Source organism: Marmota flaviventris, chromosome X, assembly GCF_047511675.1.
Source record: "Marmota flaviventris isolate mMarFla1 chromosome X, mMarFla1.hap1, whole genome shotgun sequence".
Taxonomy (NCBI): Eukaryota; Metazoa; Chordata; class Mammalia; order Rodentia; family Sciuridae; genus Marmota; species Marmota flaviventris.
The window spans coordinates 47,974,140-47,992,491 of record NC_092518.1 but is presented as its reverse complement, the minus strand read 5'-3'; the positions used below and the strand labels follow the sequence as shown (position 1 = coordinate 47,992,491).

The 18,352-nt window shown below is 47.0% G+C and overlaps 1 protein-coding gene and 1 long non-coding RNA gene across 2 annotated transcripts in view; one reads left to right on the top strand and one right to left on the bottom strand.

Moving 5' to 3' along the window:
- Positions 1 to 18,352, bottom strand: part of Nbdy (negative regulator of P-body association) — a 99,873-nt gene that overhangs the window by 27,841 nt on the left and 53,680 nt on the right. The gene's annotated exons all lie outside the window — the stretch shown is intronic.
- On the top strand, positions 68 to 8,128 carry LOC114082733 (uncharacterized). Its single transcript, XR_011705715.1, has 3 exons — positions 68 to 228; positions 7,115 to 7,267; positions 8,061 to 8,128. It is a non-coding gene; the product is annotated as an uncharacterized lncRNA (long non-coding RNA).

Below are 18,352 nucleotides of genomic sequence, written 5' to 3'. Positions count from 1 at the left end.
GCCCTTTGCGTCTTAAAAAAAAAACACAGCATTCTAAAATGTGGGAATGAGGAATGGAAAGCAAAAAAGGCTCCTATCTGATTCTTACAGAAGATCTGACCCCTGAAAAAAGAAAGCAAAAAAGGGCCACCATGCCCCAACTAGACCTGCAAACTCACAGGATCAACTGACCATGAAGCAGTAGGTTGAGATCTATAGGAATTATAGGAATCTTGTTCCAGCATCCAGGTATTTCTGTGACTTTCTTTCTTGGGACCTCTTGGTTTGGTGTTTTTTTTAATTGGTTCTTTTAGTTATACATGAGAGGAGAATCCTTTTCGACATAATTATGCAAGCATGGACTATATTTTGTTCTAATGCAAACTCCAGTACCTCTCCTTTTCCTTCCCTCTCCCTACCCCCTTCTCCCTTATTTCTCCCTTCCTTCTATTAATCTTTCTCCCATTTACCCAGTTCATGTTTTTGGTTTATTGTTGGGTTTTTTTTTTGTTTTTTTTTTTTTTAAGTTGTCGTTAGACCTTTATTTATTTTTATGTGGTGCTGAGAATCGAACCCAGTGCCTCACACATACAAGGCAAGCGCTCTACCACTGAGCCACAACCCCAGCCACTTTAGTTCATTCATTGGGTATTTTGTTTTGTTTTGTTTTTTGCTGGGGATTGAACCCAGGGCCTTGTGCTTGTGGGGCTAGCACTCTACCAACTGAGCTATATCCCCAGCCTCCAGTTCATGTTTTCTAAATTAATTTTTTTGTGGATGTATACATTGCAAGATTCACTGTGTACTCATATGTGTATGTTGGAAAGTTATGTCAGATTCATTCTACTGTCTTTCCTTTTCCCATTCCCCTCCCTTCCCTTCATTTCCCTTTGTCTACTCCACTGAACAAATCCCCCCCTTTTATTGTGGGTTAACTTCCACATATCAGCAAAAATATTCAACCTTTGCTTTGGGGGAATTAGCTTATTTCACTTAGCATGATAGTTTCCAGATCCACACATTTACTGTCATAAGTCAAAAAGTCATTCTTCTTTATGGCTGAGTAATATTCCATTGTGTATATGTACCACGTTTCCTTTATTCATTCATCTGCTGAAGGGCACCTAGGTTGGCTCCATAGCTTAGCTATTGATTGAGAACTGTGCTGCTATAAATATTGAGGTGGCTGTGTCACTGTAGTATGCTGATTTTAAATCCTTTGGATATATAACAAGGAGTGGGATAGCTGGGTCAAATAGTAGTTCCATTCCTAGTTTTTTGAGGAATCTCCATACTGCTTTCCAGAGTGGTTGCACCAATTTGCAGTCCCATGAGCAATATATGAGTGTACATTTTTTTCCCTACATCCTTGCCAACATTTATTATTACTTGTATTCTTGATAACATGCCATTCCGACTGGAGTGAGATAAAATCTCAGTGCAGTTTTAATTTGTACTTCTCTAATTGCTAGAGGTATTGAACATGTTTTCATATATTTGTTGACCACTCGTGTTTCTTCTTTTGAGAAGTGTCTACCTAGTTTCTTTGCCCATTTATTGATTGGATTATCGTGCGCTTTTTTTTTTTTTTTGGTCTTAGGTTTTTGAGTTTTTTTTATATCTTGGATATTAGCCACCCTATCTGATGTACGGGTGGCAAAGATTTTTATTTTACTTCTTACATTTTGGGGTCTTGTTAAGGAAGTCAGCTTCTGAGCCGATATATTGGAGTGTTGGGCCTACATTTTCTTCTAGCATACACAAGTTTCCTGGTCTAATTCCTAGGTCTTTGGTCTACTGTGAATTGATTAGTTCTTCCAAGAAGGAAAAGGGAGCTGGGCAAAGTGGTACATGCCTGTAATCCCAGCAGAACCTAAAGGCTGAGGCAGGATCAAAGCCAGCCTCAGCAAGGCCCTAAAAAATTTTAGCAAGGCCCTAAAAACTTCAGTGAGACCCTGTGTCTAAATAAAATATTTAAAAGGGCTGGGGATGTGTCTCAGTGATTAAGCACCTTTGGGTTCAATCCCTGGTACCAAAAAATTAAGAAGGAAAAGAAAAAGGACTTGTCCTGAGGATCACTGTTACTCTACTCCAGAATTAAAATGGTAAGCTGGCTCCACATACCAAGTCCTTGTCACAGAGCTGCCAGACTCATCATTTTTTCTGAAGCCCTGGGTTTCTTGACCAAGGTCTAAGGAGAGGCCATACCACCTTCAGATGGCTCAAACAACGCAGCCAGGAAAGGCCAGGGCAGCCTGCAGTCACAGAATAAGAAGCAGGAGTTCCCTGGCAGGAGGTACCTAGCAACTCACTCCAATCTGACTCTGGGGAAGCTAGCCTGGCTTTTAACAGGGGACATGCAGAAGGCTACAAAACACATCAGAGGCTCATGGCCTCTCAGCAGAGGACTCAGTTTGTCCTTACCAACAATAGGAGAGGTTGGAGGGTTGCTGTTTAAGCAGGACTACAGACTACACTTTATTTTAACACCTGCTCCTTGGACCTGGGTGATAACTTCTTTCTTCCATTTGTCAGAAGAGGCCAGAATTGCCCCACAGTTGTTAAGTCTTGGAGCAGAGAATGGTTGACCTTTTTTGTTGTTTAGTTGTAGATGGACAAAATACCTTAATTTTATTTATTTTTATATGGTGTTGAGGATTGAACCCAGTGCCTCACACGTGCTAGGCAAGTACTCTACCACCGAACCACAACCCTAGCCCTTGACTGACCTTTTCTAGACACCATATAGGAGTTGGGAGTGTGTTTCTACCCTGTTGTGTGTGTGTGAGAGAGAGAGATGTGTGTGTGTACCAGAAGGGGATCACACAGTACCTGGGCTTCTGTGCTCCAATGTTCCTTAGATGTGTGGGCCAGTCTGTGGAAGGGGCAGCCCATGTATTGCAGATGTATCTGTGTATGTGTGTATGTGTGTGTGCCTGCTAGTCTGAATGGGAGCATGGATGTGGAAATTGCAGAATCTGTGTATAAGTACTCACTGACTTCCATACTGATGTGTACACAAGATTGGAGGGGAAGAAAAAGCCAAGGAGCATACTTTGAAGTGGTACCTCCTGGACTGACTAAAACTTTCAAGTTTCCATTGGGAGAAGACTCAAGAAAGGAAATCCTTGATGTCTGTTTCCTGGCTGTGCGTCCAGATCCTATCTCATTCACAAGTAACATGTGCATGAATTTTCAAGACTAGAGGGATGCTTCTGGTGACCCTCAACCCTGCTGGATTTCAAGACGGGGAGTATCCCACATTGTCTCCTGCTGGGAAGGTACATTACTCTATAACTAACAAGGAGAGGAAGGACACTTTCCTTCTTCCACAGAACACTGGCCCTGGACTGCCTAGCAGGAGGAAGTGAAAGGCAACACAAAGCAGAAGCAGTGACATGAGAGGAGGAAAGCTAGGAGGAGAATGAGAACCCTCACTCCATCTCGGGTGTTTTCAAGGATCTAGGTCAGAAACTCTACAGAAGGTGGTAACCAATACATGGAGGCAGGGCGACACAAGCAGCCTCCTTCCCAGGGAAAGAAAATACCACTGGCAATGCTTTTGTTGATGGATGTCCAGTGAGTGTACCTATAGAACTTTCCTGGTGCAAGGAGAGATTGACCCTCCCCAACCCCCATCTGCATCCCCACCACCACCACACACACACACACACACACACACACACACACACATCTTCCCAAGGACCAAGATAGGTGCAGAAACCAGGAACACAGTGGACACAAAATGGATAAAATCAGATGAGGCTAGGGCAACTTGATCTGTGTGCATGGTACTCAAGGCAAGAAAGAAGAGGGGATAGCTCTTCACTCCCCCAGTCCACAAGGGTCATTATGATTTCCAATGAAGTCATTTCATTCTCTGTCTGATCCTCCTGCTTCCTTTCAAGGTCCCCTTCCTGTCAGAACAACAAAGAAACAATTGAAAAACAAGAAAAGACAAGCAAAAATGGAAAGCCAGGGGAGGAACAGGTGAAAAACAAAAACAGAATTATAGTAAGGCAGAAGTCAACTAGAATACCTTAAGTAACAAATGCACAGGTGTCCCACTGAGTGGTATCCCCTATCCTCCCAGGGAAGAGAGCCACCAGCCAAGGCTGTCTTCTCAGCAAAACAGGACCAGGGTGTGAACCTTGTGCAGATAGAGACCTGTTGCTCCACTGATGCTGATGCTTCCTCCACACAGTCCCCCTGGCTGAAGTGGGAAGGCAGAAAGGAACAAGGGAGGAGGCGGACGGGGAAACACAGGGAACTGACAAGTCAGTCGAGGGCTCCAGCCCACCAAGCCTCACTGTGGGCCGCCTGAGTGTGAATGTGGGTGCATGCATGCACAGACCTGCTCCCCTCAGATTAAATGGGGGATGCATGTAACTGAGGACATAGGTAAGCTCAGCTGTCCTCAAGGGTGAAAAGTGAGTGCATGCAACTCAATGAGAAAAAAAGATGACCTGTGACACTGAGAGGGGGCATCTCACCACCTATGTCCACCTCCCTGCATTTCTTTCTCCTCAGCTTTTCTCTAAGCAAGTGCAGTAGGAGACCTTATGATTACTACAAGATCCACAGTAGGTGAGAGGTGACAGGACAGTAGATGGAGGTGGCTCCTGTTCTCAGGTGCATTTGCTGCTGGCTTTTGGTTTCTTCTCCACATATTTAAATGTTGTTCTACTTTCAGCAACATCTTAGACTAGAAGCATAGACAAAAGCTTAAATCCATACTTAAACAGGTCCACAGGATGATATTCCAGGGCACTATGATATTCTGGGAGGTCAATTCATTGCCCTAGAGATTGGTGCATTCCCACTATGGCCTACACCTCCAGAAATACAGGAGACATCTGGCATACTGGAATATGTGTACCAGGCACACTTCTCTCCATGCAGTGTCAAAGGGAGCCTTAAAGAACTCTCGCAGCAAAGTGATCACTGTTTGGCATCCAAACCAGCCCTGCATAAAGGCCCTGATACTTGAACTGGCCTGTCTCCATGGAAACCTTTCAATTGATGGTCTAACACACAAACACACACACAGAGGCACACATGCACACTTGCACTAAAAGATCGCCCTCCTGCCCATTCCCACCCTGCTACCTTCTACCTCCATGTCCGACTTATCAGGAGGCCCAAGAGCTCAGATTCAGAGGGGAAATATCTATGTATAGGGATTATTCATGGGCCTTCTCACTCCCACACTTTCACTTAGGGCAAGCCACTTCCAACATCCATCCTCCAACCTTCCCTCTCCCACAACCTCATCCCCACCCTAAGGGATTAAACACCAACTGGACCTAGAACCCCTTAACTTGATACAAGCACTGCTCTTAGTGTAGTACTGAAGCCTGCCAGCCTGGCTTACCTATGCCTGCACCAGGGACATCTAGATCCCAACCAGTGGGTCAATGCATTGTATGAAACACCAGTAGCGTTCCATAGAAAGGCACTCATGAAACATCTCAGGTTGGGCACAAAAACCTGGGGCACAGAGAGTACAGAGGGGTCCTGTGAGGAAGGTGGCCTGAGGAGATGAGGTACCCTTCCTATCTCCCAGTCCTATCAGGTTCTTTAGCAGGTGTCTTTAACCTGATCCTTTGCAGTGGATCCTTGGCTCCTTGGTCACAAGGGACTTGGCTACCAAGGGAGAAGTGAAATGCATAACAACAGGATGCCCTGGTTCCTGCTCTGGTGAGACAAGCAGCTGTCTAGGGAAATGTGGAATGTGCATCCCCACCCCCTTCCCAAGTCAATAGAAGGCAGATTGGGCAATGCACGGGAGAAAAAGTAGGTCTGTGTCCACAGGGACAAAAACCAAGAGGTGAATCCAGAGAAAAGGAAGAAGCAGAGAGCCAGATATGCCAGGAAAGGGACCAAGAAAGGAAGGTCTACAGCCTGACTTAAGGTGCCACGGGCATCCTCTCTGGTGTTTTCAGATAACAAAAGGAGGAAATGGAAGCCTAGGTGGGGGTGGGGAAAAGAGTGACTGTTATTTGTGGAACCACAGTGACATCTAGCGGAAATAGTTTCTGAAAAACCCAGGCAGAAGGGACACTTGCTTTGTGCCAGCAGCCTGGCACCAGGGTGGTGTGGTATGGGGATGTAAGAGCAAGGACGGGCTGGGAAAAGCGTACTCTGGCCAAGGAAGGGTCTCCCCCGGCCAGGGGTCCAAAACACAGGGGGAAGCCTGCCTGCCCTCAGGACCCTACCCAGGGAAAGCAGCCCGTCCAGGGGCCCTGGGACCCTCCAGGCAGTAGAGCAGCACCAACCAGCACAGGGGGCGGAGCTGCCTGTGGCGCCATTTTAGGACGGGCCCAGGAGAAGCCACTGGCCACTGACTGAGTTGAGTTCTGGCCTTGCGGTCTGGGGTCTTAGGTCAAGAGTTGCAGGTGCTCCTGCCTGAGGTCAGCACACGCTGAGGCCAGGAGGCCCCTTTCCTCGCCGGGAAGATAGCAGTCTGTGGCAGCTATGGAGGGCCGCCCACTGTCAGCCTTTTCTTCCTCCCTGCTCCCTGGTGGAGGAGTCAGGGTGTCCCTTGTGCTTGGAATGAGCTGGGGCAAGTGCCAGCCAGGGCGTAACCGTCCACCTTGGTTCGCGGTAGCCATGGGTTGATGGCAAGTGGTGGTGGTGGATCGCGGCCCTGATTCCTGCACGGAGCTCGGCTGGACTGGGCCCTGGTGCCCAATAGGCTCCACTCATCAGAAACTCATTCCACTTGATGGCAGTAGAGCACTACACTTCCCAAAGTTGATGCCACCTGCCTCTCCGCTCCACTCTCCCCCCGCCCTTTGCGTCTTAAAAAAAAAGAATGCAGCAGTCTAAAATGTGGGAATGAGGAATGGAAAGCAAAAAAAGAGGCTACCATGCCCCAACTGGACCTGCAAACTCACAGGACCGACTGAAGAAGAACTAGGAGGTGCAGAGGCCTCAGAAATCCTGTTCCAGTGATCAGGCATTCTTTTGCCTTCCCCACTTCCTGCTCTGGCAAGAAGGAACAGGGAAAGGACTTGTCCTGAGGATCACTGTGACTCCTCTCCAGTATCTGTATCCTAGGCTGGCTCCTCACACCAGGTGCTGGTCACAAACCAGAGGCAGATTCATGTTTTTTTTTTTCCTGAAACCCCAGGCTTCTTGACCAAGGCCTAGGGAGAGGCCACAAACACCTTCAAATGGCCCAAGCAAAGCAGCCAGGAAAAGCCAGGCAACTTCCAACCACAGGTTGTGAGGCAGAAGCTTCCGGGGAAGAGGCACCTAGCAACACAATCCAGTCTGACTCCTGGTAAGCTGGTCTGGCTTCACAGGGGACCTGCAGAAGGCCAAAGAACACATCAGAAGCTCCTGGCCTCTCAACAGAGGACTCCCTGGGTCCTTAATGTCAGTAGAAGAGGTTGGGAGGGGAACAGTTTACCCAGGAATACAGAGTATGCTCCACTTTCACACCTGCTCTTTGGGCCTAAGTGATAGCTTCCTTCCTTTAATTTGAAAGAGGAAGCCAGAGTTGCCCCCATGATTTACTTGGTTGATAAGGCTTGGAGAAGAGAAGCCTAACAAGGCTTGAAGAAGAGAAGTTCTGACCTTTTCTGATACCAGATTAGTGAGTGATGTGGAGTGTGTGTCTACTCTGTTGGAGGGTGGTAAGAGAGGGAAAGGGAAAAGTGGACACAGGCAAAGGATGACCTAAGCCTTAGGCTTCTGTGTCTTTGGGTATATACATAAGTAGTGATAGTCAAGTCTGCGGGAAGGGGAGTAAAAGTGTGTCCTGGTATATTGGTAGGTGTCCATATCTCTGGGTACTTGCCTGTGTGAATGGGACTGTTCATGTTGAAATGGCAGAGACAGTTTATAGGCACACATTGAATACCATGCTGTTGTGGAATTGGAGGGGAAGATAAGGTCACAGGGGACACCTTGAAGTGGTGTCTCCTAGCCCAACTTTGAAACTTTCCAGCTTCCATGGGGAGAAGACTTGCAAGTAGAGAAAAGTCTTGAGGTCTTTTGCTGATCATACATCCGGTGACCTATTTGTTCACAAGTAACATGCAGATGGATTTTTTTTTTTTTTTTTTTTGCAGGACTAAAGGAATACTACTGGTGACCCTCAACCCTGATCAATTTCAATAAAGGATGTAGTGTCTCCCAAGGACCCATGCTAGGATAGTGCATCTACCCCTAACAACAAGCAGAGGAAGGAAGGACACTTGCCTTTTTCCAAAAAACACTATACCTCGCCTGGTTAGCAGTAGAAAGTGAAAGGCAATGCAAAGAAGATGGATGTCATGAGAAGGGGAAGAGGATGGGGAAAATGAGCACCCACATTCCTCCTAGGGTGTTTTGAAGGATCTTGAGCCTGAAATCTTCATAGGGTGGTAACCAACACATGGAGTGGCAGGGTGACACAGTGGCCTACTTCCTAAGGAAAGAACACCCCCCCCCCCCCAGAATGCTCTTGTCAATGGAATGCACCATGAATGGGCCTGTAGGAACTTGCAGTGGCAAAGGCTAAATATGAACCATGACTTGGCTATGTCATCAGCACATTCCAACTGGCCAGAGGTCCAGAAAATGACTCTCCCCACCCGACCTGCATCTTCCCCCATCCTCTTCCCCAAGACCGTAGTGTACTGGGAACACAAGTGGGCATGAAATGGGGATGAACCCGATACAAGGGAGATGAGATCTTCATGGATAGTACCCAAGGCTAGGTAGAAGCGGGGATGGCCCCTCTCTCCCTCAATCAACAAGAGTCATTATGATTTGCAATGAAATCATTCTATTCTTTGTCCTTGTCCTCCTGCTTCCTCCCAACACACCCTGCCAGAACCTGATTTCCACAAAGTAAGAATGAAGAACAGGTAGTGACTCTCAGTAATGGAAAGCCATGGGAGGAACAAGTGGAAAATGAACAGAGAATTGTAGTGAAGCAGAAGGTAGGAGAGTGAACCAGAATAATTTGAATAGCAAGTGGACTTGTGGTTCATGGAGTGGCATCCACTATCCTCACAGGAAAAGAGTACCACCAGCCAGGATTGCATTTTTACCCCCTGGAGACCATGGTATAAGCCTTGTCCAGCCAGAGGTCTCTTGTGTGATGATGGCACTGCCTCCTCCTTGTCCCCCAGGCTAAACTGGGAAAACAGGCAGACAGTGTCAAGTGAGGGGGGCAACAGAGGGAACAGTCAAATCGAGTGGTCCAGCCCACTGAGCCTGGCTTGGGGATCGCCTGTGTATGAGTGTGGGTGTGTGGGTGCACAGACCTGCTCACCTCAGCTTAAATACGGATGCATGTAACTGAAGACTTAGACAAGCTCAGCTATCTCCAAGAGTGAGAAGTGAGTGCAGCTCAATGTGAAGGAAAAAAAAAAAAAAGATGACCTGTGACAAAGAGGGAGCATTCTACCACCTGAAAGTCCACCTCCCTGCATTTCTTTCTCCCCAGCTTTAAGCAGGTGCAATAGATGACCTTATGATTGCTACACAACTTCAAAGTAGTTGAAAGGTAACAGGAGAGTGGATAGAGGTGGTTCCTGTTCACATATGCATTCTTTGCTTTTGGTTTCTTCTCCCCATATTTAAATGTTGCTCTATTTCCAGCATCATATTAGAGTGGAAGGATGGACAAGTGGTTGAATCCACACTTGGGAGTATCCCCATTGCACTGTGTTGATCTGGAATGTCAAGCTTACTTTGGCAAGAGATGGCTGCATTCCCACTGTGGTCTACACCTCTGGAAAGAGAGCAGACATTTGGCACATGGGAGAATGATGCACCAGGCCCACTACTCTCCAGGCAACGAGCATTGAAGTTAGGCTAAGGAACCTTCACAATAAGGTAACCAGGACATATCTTTCAAACCAGCCCTTCATATAGGTCCTGATACTTGAGGTGGCCTATCTGCATGGAAAATTTCAAATGGTGGTCTAACTTCTCTACATGCACACCCACATACAGAGAATCACAAGAAATATACTTGAACAAACATACCTGCCCCCCTTGCCCATTCCCGCCCTGCTACCTACCACCTCCACTTCTCACTTAATATCCAGGGTGAATAATCAGAATGCACCAGAGCTCTGGTTCAAAGTGCACAGGTCTGTGTGTAGGCATAATTCACAGGCCTTCTACCCCACCCCCTCAGCATCTCTGAAGGCACAGGACTTCCTGCATTCAGCTTCCTACCACCCCTCTGCCAGAATCTAAACTCCACCTGAAGATAAAATATTCAGGGTATCTAGAACTACTGAGCATGGAACAGGCACCTACTTCTGGTGTGGAATAGAAGTCTGCCAGCCTGTCTACCCATGCCTCTGTCAAGGAACACCTAAATCCCAACCAGTGAGCCAATGAAGTATGCTGAGCACAGTGGAGGCCTTCCAAGGAGAGGCCCCCATGAAACCCATCTCAGAGAGATCACCTTCCCCCTGACACAAAGGAGTGCCTTGGATTCTGAGGGAGGTGCCATGACCTCCTTGTCCTGCCAGGTTCTCTGGCATGTTATAACCACTTCAGCTGTCCTTCTTGGATCTGACAGTTCTGGCCCCCCAACCTGTGCCCCTGTGGCCACAAGGAAGTTTCCTACCCAAGGAAAAGCGAGTTGCACACAAACAAGAGACCCAAGTTCCTGTCCCAGAGGGACATGCAGCTCCAAGGGGAATGTTTATGTCCTCCTCTGCCCTGAGAATGGTGGTTGGGTGTATGAAGGAAGGCCATTGGAGGGAGTTAGGTGATGCACACTGGGTCAGGCAGTCTGTGTCCACAAGAACCCATACCAATCGGTGAATTCAAAGGTAAAAAAGGAGAGCCTGGATTGCCCCCAGAGTGGCCAAGTAGGCAGGTCCACAGCCTATCTGAAGGTGATATGGGTGTCCTAAGTCTGGTGCTTTTCAGAACACAAAGGGAGGGAGACAGTGCAGGCTGGGGTGGGGTAAGTAGTGACTGTCATTTGTGGAACCGCAGGTCCAACCAGGAGAAATGGTTTCTGAAAAGCCCAGGCACAAGGGACATTTACCTTGAGCCAGCCGCCAGGCACCAGGGTGGTGTGGGATGGGGGTGTGAGAGCAAGGACAGGCTGAGAAGAACGGATGCTGGTCAAGCAAGGGTCTCCCCATCAGGAGTCAAAAGCACAGGGGGAAGCCTGCCTGCCCTCAGGACCCTACCCAGGGAAAGCAGCAGGTCCAGGGGCCCTGGAACCCTGCAGGCAGCAGCACTGCACCAACCAGCCCAGGGCGCCTTTTTGGGGCGGGCCCAGGAGAAGCCGCTGGCTGCTGACTGAGCTCAGTGGCCTTGGGATCTGGGGTCTGTGTGAGGAATTACAGGTGCCCCTGCTGGAGGCTGCCACCACGATGCTGAGGCCAGGAGACCCCTTTCCTTGCTGGGTACACAGCAACCTGGAGGTTTGGGGGACCACATGGTTTACGCTAAGCTGTCCCTGGCCACTGCCTGTAGCAACTATGGTGGGCCTTCCACTGCCAACCTTTTCTTCCTTTGTGTTCCCTGGCGGAGGAGCCAGGTGCCCTTACTCCTCTGAATGAGCACAGGGCAAGTGCCAGCCTGGGCATAATCATCCATTTTCGCTTACAGTGGCGGTGGATCAGTTCCTGGTCTCTGCGTGTTGCTGATTTCCACCCGGCTCTGCTGCCTTGTGGCTCAGCTCACCAGAAACATATTCCACTTGATGGCAGTATAGCTCCATAAAGCTCAACTATAATGCTACCTGGTGCTGTAGCAAGCTCCCCCACCCTTTGGGTCTTCAAAAACAAAATCTAAAAACTGAAGGATAGAAACAGAAAACAAGAAAATAGCCACCTTACTTCCACTCTGATCCACGAACTCACAGGACCAACTGCTCAAGAACCAAGGGCTGGACAACCTGTAGGAATCTACTTTCCTGGCAGCCTTTCTTCCTTCTTCCCCCAGCAGGGGCACCTGTAATTCCTCACACAACATCCTCTCCAGTTGACTTAACTAGGGAAGGGACACATCCTGGGGCTCACTGTATCTCCATTCCAGGATTCAAATCCCAGGCTGGCTCCACAGAAGACCAGGTCCTGATCAGAGTGCTACCTGGCTCATGGTTTTCCTGCAGCCCTGGGTTTCTTGACCAAGGCTTGGGGATTCAGATAGAGGCCACACTAAAGCCAGAATTAAAGACAGGCAGTCAGTATAGATAAGAAATCTGAGGCCAACTTGGGTCTGGGAAGTAGGAGACCAACCCAGAGGAATTGAAATGTTAATGCCTTCAGAGCCCTCCCTCCACCCTTAAGAGATAACCTGCCCCTCCTCCAACCTGTTGCTAAGGTAATCTGTCCCATAAATTGTCCCTCCCTACAGGAAGTTATAAAAGTTATTAGTTAATGTCTCCTGGGCTGCTTCCTGCCTGAATCACTCCATTTGGCCCTTAGCCCTGCCCATCTGCTTCTCACCTTTTGGCTACCCCACTGGCATCACCTGGGCCTAGTCAGGTATCACAGGAAGGAAAGAGAGAATGGGGAAGAAGGCAGAAGAACAAAGAAAGTCTAGATGTATAAAGGGGGCAGGATGCCCTCACTTCTTGGAATACTAGGATACCAGCTATTCCCTCCCTTCTCCCTCCAGGGAGAAGTCTGTGTTACTCCTTTTTAAATAAACCCTGCTTTATATGCTTGCCTCAGCCTGCTTCTCTAATGTTCAAACTTCAACATGTGAGGAAGCAGAACTCATCACCAATAACCAGTGGTAGCAACACCACCTTGGGCTAGCCCAGCCAAAGCAGCCAGGAAAGGCCACTGCAAACTCCAGCCACAGGTTGGGAGGAGCAGCTTCCCCAGAATGCACTTGCCAACTCACTCCAGTCTTACTCCTGGCAGGCTGACCTGGCATTCACTAGGGGACCTGCAAAAGGCCAAAAAACACATCTCCTGAAAGGCTCATGACCTGAGTATTCTCCTATCTTTACTGCCAGTGGGAGAGGTTAGTGTGGGAGGGCTGTTTACCCAGGACTACAAAGTACACCCCACTTTCATACCTGTTCCTTGGGCCTAGGTGATAGCTCCCTTCTTTCATTAGTAAGAAGAGGCCAGAATTTCTCCATGGATTACCTGGTTGTTAAGGCTTAGAGCAGAAACTGGTAGTCTTTTTCTCAGATAACAGATAGTGATAGGGAACAGACAGACATGAGTATAAGGGAATAATTCAATAAAATGGGCCCACTGTGCTGATCCCCGCATGCTTTCTTTGCCAAGAAGAAATTTAACTGCAGTTCTGCCTGGCTTAAGTAGACAGACATGTCACATTCCTCAGCAAACTACCTACTGTCTTTTTTTTTTTTTTTTTGGTGGTGGTGGTACTGGGGATTAGTGTTTGCAGGCAAGAACTCTACCAGCTGAGCTATATCCCTAGCCCTTACTACCTACTATCTTCAGGAAAAATGCAGGCCTAAAATAATATGGATAAGAGACTTTTAAGAACAGGTTCCAATTAGAACTGATCAGTATGGACAAAATGACCTAGAGTTGTCATGTGCAATAGAGGACTTTACTGCTATCAATCAAAAGTCAAGAGGTGGGGGCTGGGGATATAGCTCAGTTGGTAGAGTGCTTGTCTTGCATGCACAAGGCCCTGGGTTCAATCCCCAGCACCAAAAAAAAAAAAAAAAAAAAAAAAGTCAAGAGGTGGACCTGGGCAGGACTCTGGAAACTTCTCTGAGATACCAAATAAAATAGGAATACAGGAGAGGCACACATTCCCTCTCCTCTCTGAGAGAACCACTCTCTCCCTTGAGAATGCCCCCTTTTCTCCTTTCCCATCCCTTCTAATAATCTTACCATGTTACTCTGAGTGACGTCTGAAATTTTTCTGACTTAATCACAAGAGTCAGGGTTTGAGGAAGGGCTTTTGGATGGCCTCAGTTTCCCAGAAGGCACCAGCCCTGTAACAACGGGAGGTGGGATTGTGTGTGTGTGTGTGTGTGTACGTGTATGTATGTGTATGTGCATGTGAAGGGGGTGACCCGGAGCCCTGAGCTTCTGTGCTTCAGTATATCTTTGGATGTGTGTAGCAGTGTGGATAATGGAGTCTATGGGGGACCCACGTGCATGCAAGTGTATATGTGGGTATCTGTGTGGGTGCCTCTGCCTGTCTAAGTGGGAGCATTCATGTGAAGATGGTGGAGATACAGTGCAGGTACACACAGAATTCCATCCTGTTGTGTACATAGGATTGGAGGGGAGGAAAGGCAACAGAGCACACCTTGAAGTGATGCATCCTGGACTAACTTTGCAACTTTTCAGATTCTGTGGGGAAAAGACTTGCAAGGAGAAAAAAGCCTTGAAGTCTTTTGCTGGAAATGTGCCCAGGGAGGGTTCTATTTGTTCACAAGTAACATGTGCATGTTTTTGTTTATCTGTTTGATTGTTTGCAGGACAGAAGAGACTCTTCTGGGGATCTTCAGCCATACTTTATTTCAAGAAGGTAGAATGTACCCCCATGACCTCATGCTGGGATGGTGAATGCCCCCATAACCAACAAGCAGTGGATGGACACTTGCCTTCCTTCACAGAACACTGGCCCTGGACTGACTATCAGTAGAAAGTGAAAAACAAGGAAGAAGAGGGATGGCATAAAAGGAAAACTATGATGAGGAGGAGAATGAGCATACTTATTCCACCCAGGTATTTTCTTTTTTTCATTTTAAAAAATTGCAAATAAAAAGTTTAATTTCATAAACTGAGTTGATCATTTATAAATACACTAAAGGATAGTCCACTCAAATTTAGATTAAGTATACATACAGTATTTCCATAAAATGACTTTTCTAAAAGGTCATAGGCAAATGAGTGATTTATCTCACCCAAAATACTTAAAGATTTGAAATGAGAAAAAAAGAAATCCTTTTTTAGATATTAAAGCAAAAACTTTGAAGACATATTGTTAAAAGAATCTGACAACTGATATTTCAATCTGATGTCCTTGGGAATTTAAAATACCACAGAGATGACTGAATCTTCCCTATTGTTTAAAAAAAAAATCTAAAAGCCTAAGGCTAGCTTCACCCCTGTAAAGTGCCAGATGACACCCCCAAGTACTGTGTTAATCAGCTGCCTCCTTGGCTGTGATTTCAGCACCTTGGGATGGGTCAGTGGACAATAGCAAGAGCTCCACTGTGTAGGAATCCTCAATCAAAGGCATGGAAACCTGATCAACAGGCCCTCTGTTGCATACTTGTCATGTTCTTCCCTGGCTAAATCCTCAGTGTGGATACACACCTGGCTCCAATCTCAAGAAACTCAGGATAGATAGTCAGGGATCTTTGAATAAAGATCAAAGTAACCTGTGACTTATCCGAGTAACCCTGAAGGAAAAGACCTGAAATAGGAATGTTCCCGTGACCATGTAACCACAACTGGATATTCCATGACTCACCAAAATACAGTTGTTTTCAAACACATTGTATCATAAACAGCGTCTATTATATTCTCTTCACCTCTTTTTTTTTAGTTGTAGTTGGACACAATATCTTTGTTTTATTTATTTATTTTTATATGGTGCTGAGGATTGAACCCAGGGCCTCGCACGTGCTAGGCGAGCGCTCTACCCCTGAGCCACAACCCCAGCCCCTCTCTTCACTTCTTGACATAGTTTTAGAGCCTGCAGTTAAAAACTGCTCAGTCAGGATGACTTAACCTCCACTTCCTATTTATAGATTTCATTTGACAGCCACAAAAGCTGTTTTGTTGCAATTAAAGTAATATTTAACTAAAATACAGTACCCGATTTGTGGTTTTCACATAATTGAATAAAAATCCTAAAGGATATGGGCTAGGTTGTGGCTCAGAGGTAGAGCACTTGCCTAGCATATGTGAGGCACTGGGTTCAATCCTCAGTACCACATAAAAATAAAGATATTGTGTTCACCTATTAACTAACAAATAAATATTTTTTAAAATAAAAAGCCTAAAAGATAAAATTGTTTACATCTTATCTCCATTCTAGTGAAACAAATTACTGACTCCTAACTTTTAAAAAAAAGTTGCAGTTATGAATTAAAACCTGATCATCCCGTTGGGGCTGGGGTTGTGGTTCAAGTGTTAGAGTGCTTGCCTAGCATGCATGAGGCACTGGTTTCAATCCTCGGCACCACATAAAAATAAAATAAAGATATTGTGTCCACCTACAACTAAAAAATAAATATTAAAAAACCCCTGATCATTCCATTTCATAATTGATCAGTTAGGCTGCTTCTAGTGGACTTTCAAACACAGTGTGACCTGGCCTGATGAAGAGTAAGACACATATGCATTACAGTGTGAGCAGACAAGTGGCCCCAGACACTGCCCTCATGTACCACATAGCCCTGTTGGGTGCCACCCAGGGTATTTTCATGGATCTAGTCCAGGAACCCTTCACAAGACCGTAACCAACATACGGAGTGACAAGTGCTCACAATGCTAGGAAAAGAACTCACCACCCAGAATGCTGCCCCATGAGTGTGCATGTAGGACTTTTCCAGGGCAAAGGCAGATTATGACCCATAAGTTAGTTATGTCATCAGTCCATTCTAACCAGCCAGAGGGCCAGAGAGTGACCCTACCAACTCCTCACCCCCATCCTCCCACCACCTGTTCCCCAGGACCAAAGCAAGAGTCTACCCCAGGAACACAAGTGTGCAAGAAATGGGGACAAACTTGGCACAAGGAAAATGGAGATCCTCGCTGATGGTGCTCAAGTCAAGAAAAGTGAAGAGCCCTCCCTCTCCAGTGCACAAGAGTCATCATGATTTCCACAGAAGTCATTCTGTTGTCTTCCTGATCCTCCTGCTTCCTCTCAAGGCCTCCTTCCTACCAGAACCCAATCTCCACAAAGCAACAACTGGAAAACCAGAAGTGACAGGAAGAGAACAGATGGAAAATGAGAGAATTATATTGAAGCAGAAGGCAAGAGAGTGAACCAAAATACCTTGAATCTCCAATGCACAGGTGTCCCACTGAGTGGTATCCCCTATCCTCCCAGGGAAGAGAGCCACCAGCCAAGGCTGTCTTCTCAGCAAAACAGGACCAGGGTGTGAACCTTGTGCAGATAGAGACCTGTTGCTCCACTGATGCTGATGCTTCCTCCACACAGTCCCCCTGGCTGAAGTGGGAAGGCAGAAAGGAACAAGGGAGGAGGCGGACGGGGAAACACAGGGAACTGACAAGTCAGTCGAGGGCTCCAGCCCACCAAGCCTCACTGTGGGCCGCCTGAGTGTGAATGTGGGTGCATGCATGCACAGACCTGCTCCCCTCAGATTAAATGGGGGATGCATGTAACTGAGGACATAGGTAAGCTCAGCTGTCCTCAAGGGTGAAAAGTGAGTGCATGCAACTCAATGAGAAAAAAAGATGACCTGTGACACTGAGAGGGGGCATCTCACCACCTATGTCCACCTCCCTGCATTTCTTTCTCCTCAGCTTTTCTCTAAGCAAGTGCAGTAGGAGACCTTATGATTACTACAGAGAAGGACAAGATCCACAGTAGGTGAGAGGTGACAGGACAGTAGATGGAGGTGGCTCCTGTTCTCAGGTGCATTTGCTGCTGGCTTTTGGGGGGGGGGGGGTACTGGGGATTACTCAACCACTGAGCCACATCCCCAGCCCTATTTTGTATTTTATTTAGAGACAGGATCTCACCAAGTTGCTTAGTGCCTTGCTGTTGCTGAGGCTGCTTTGAACTCACAATCCACCTGCCTCAGCCTCCTGAGCCACTGGGTTTACAAGTGTGCACCACCGTACCTGGCTGCTGCTGGATTTTTGTTTCTTCTCCCCATATTTAATGTTGCCCTACTTTAAGCAACATCTTAGAGTAGAAGCATGAACCAAAGTTTGAAGGACCCGCAGGATACTACAGGATGCTGGGATGCTCTGATAAGTTATATTATTTTGCCTAGAGTTCAGTGTGTTCTTACTGTAGCCTATACTTCCAGGAAAAGAAGATACTTACAGCATATTGGAGAATGATGCACCAGGCCTACTGCTTTCCAGGCACTGAGTGTTGAGAGGAGCTTAAGAAACTCTCACAAAGTGACCAAGAATTGACTTAACCCTTCAACTGGGTCTATCTTTCTCTGTGCACACACATACACATACACACACACACACACACAGGCATACTTGCACAAACACACTCCCTCCTACCCATTCCCACTCTGCTATCTATCACCTCCACTTCTTACTTAATTTCCAGGGTGAATAATTAGGAGTCCCTAGTGCTCAGGTAGAGAGGGAGAGATCTATGCACGGGGATAACTCATAGGCCCTAGTCTCCCCACTTTCATAGAAGGCACTGTGCTTCTTGCTCTAACTTCCCACTTCTACCCCCCCACAACCTCCACCCCACCCTAAGGGATAAAGCACAG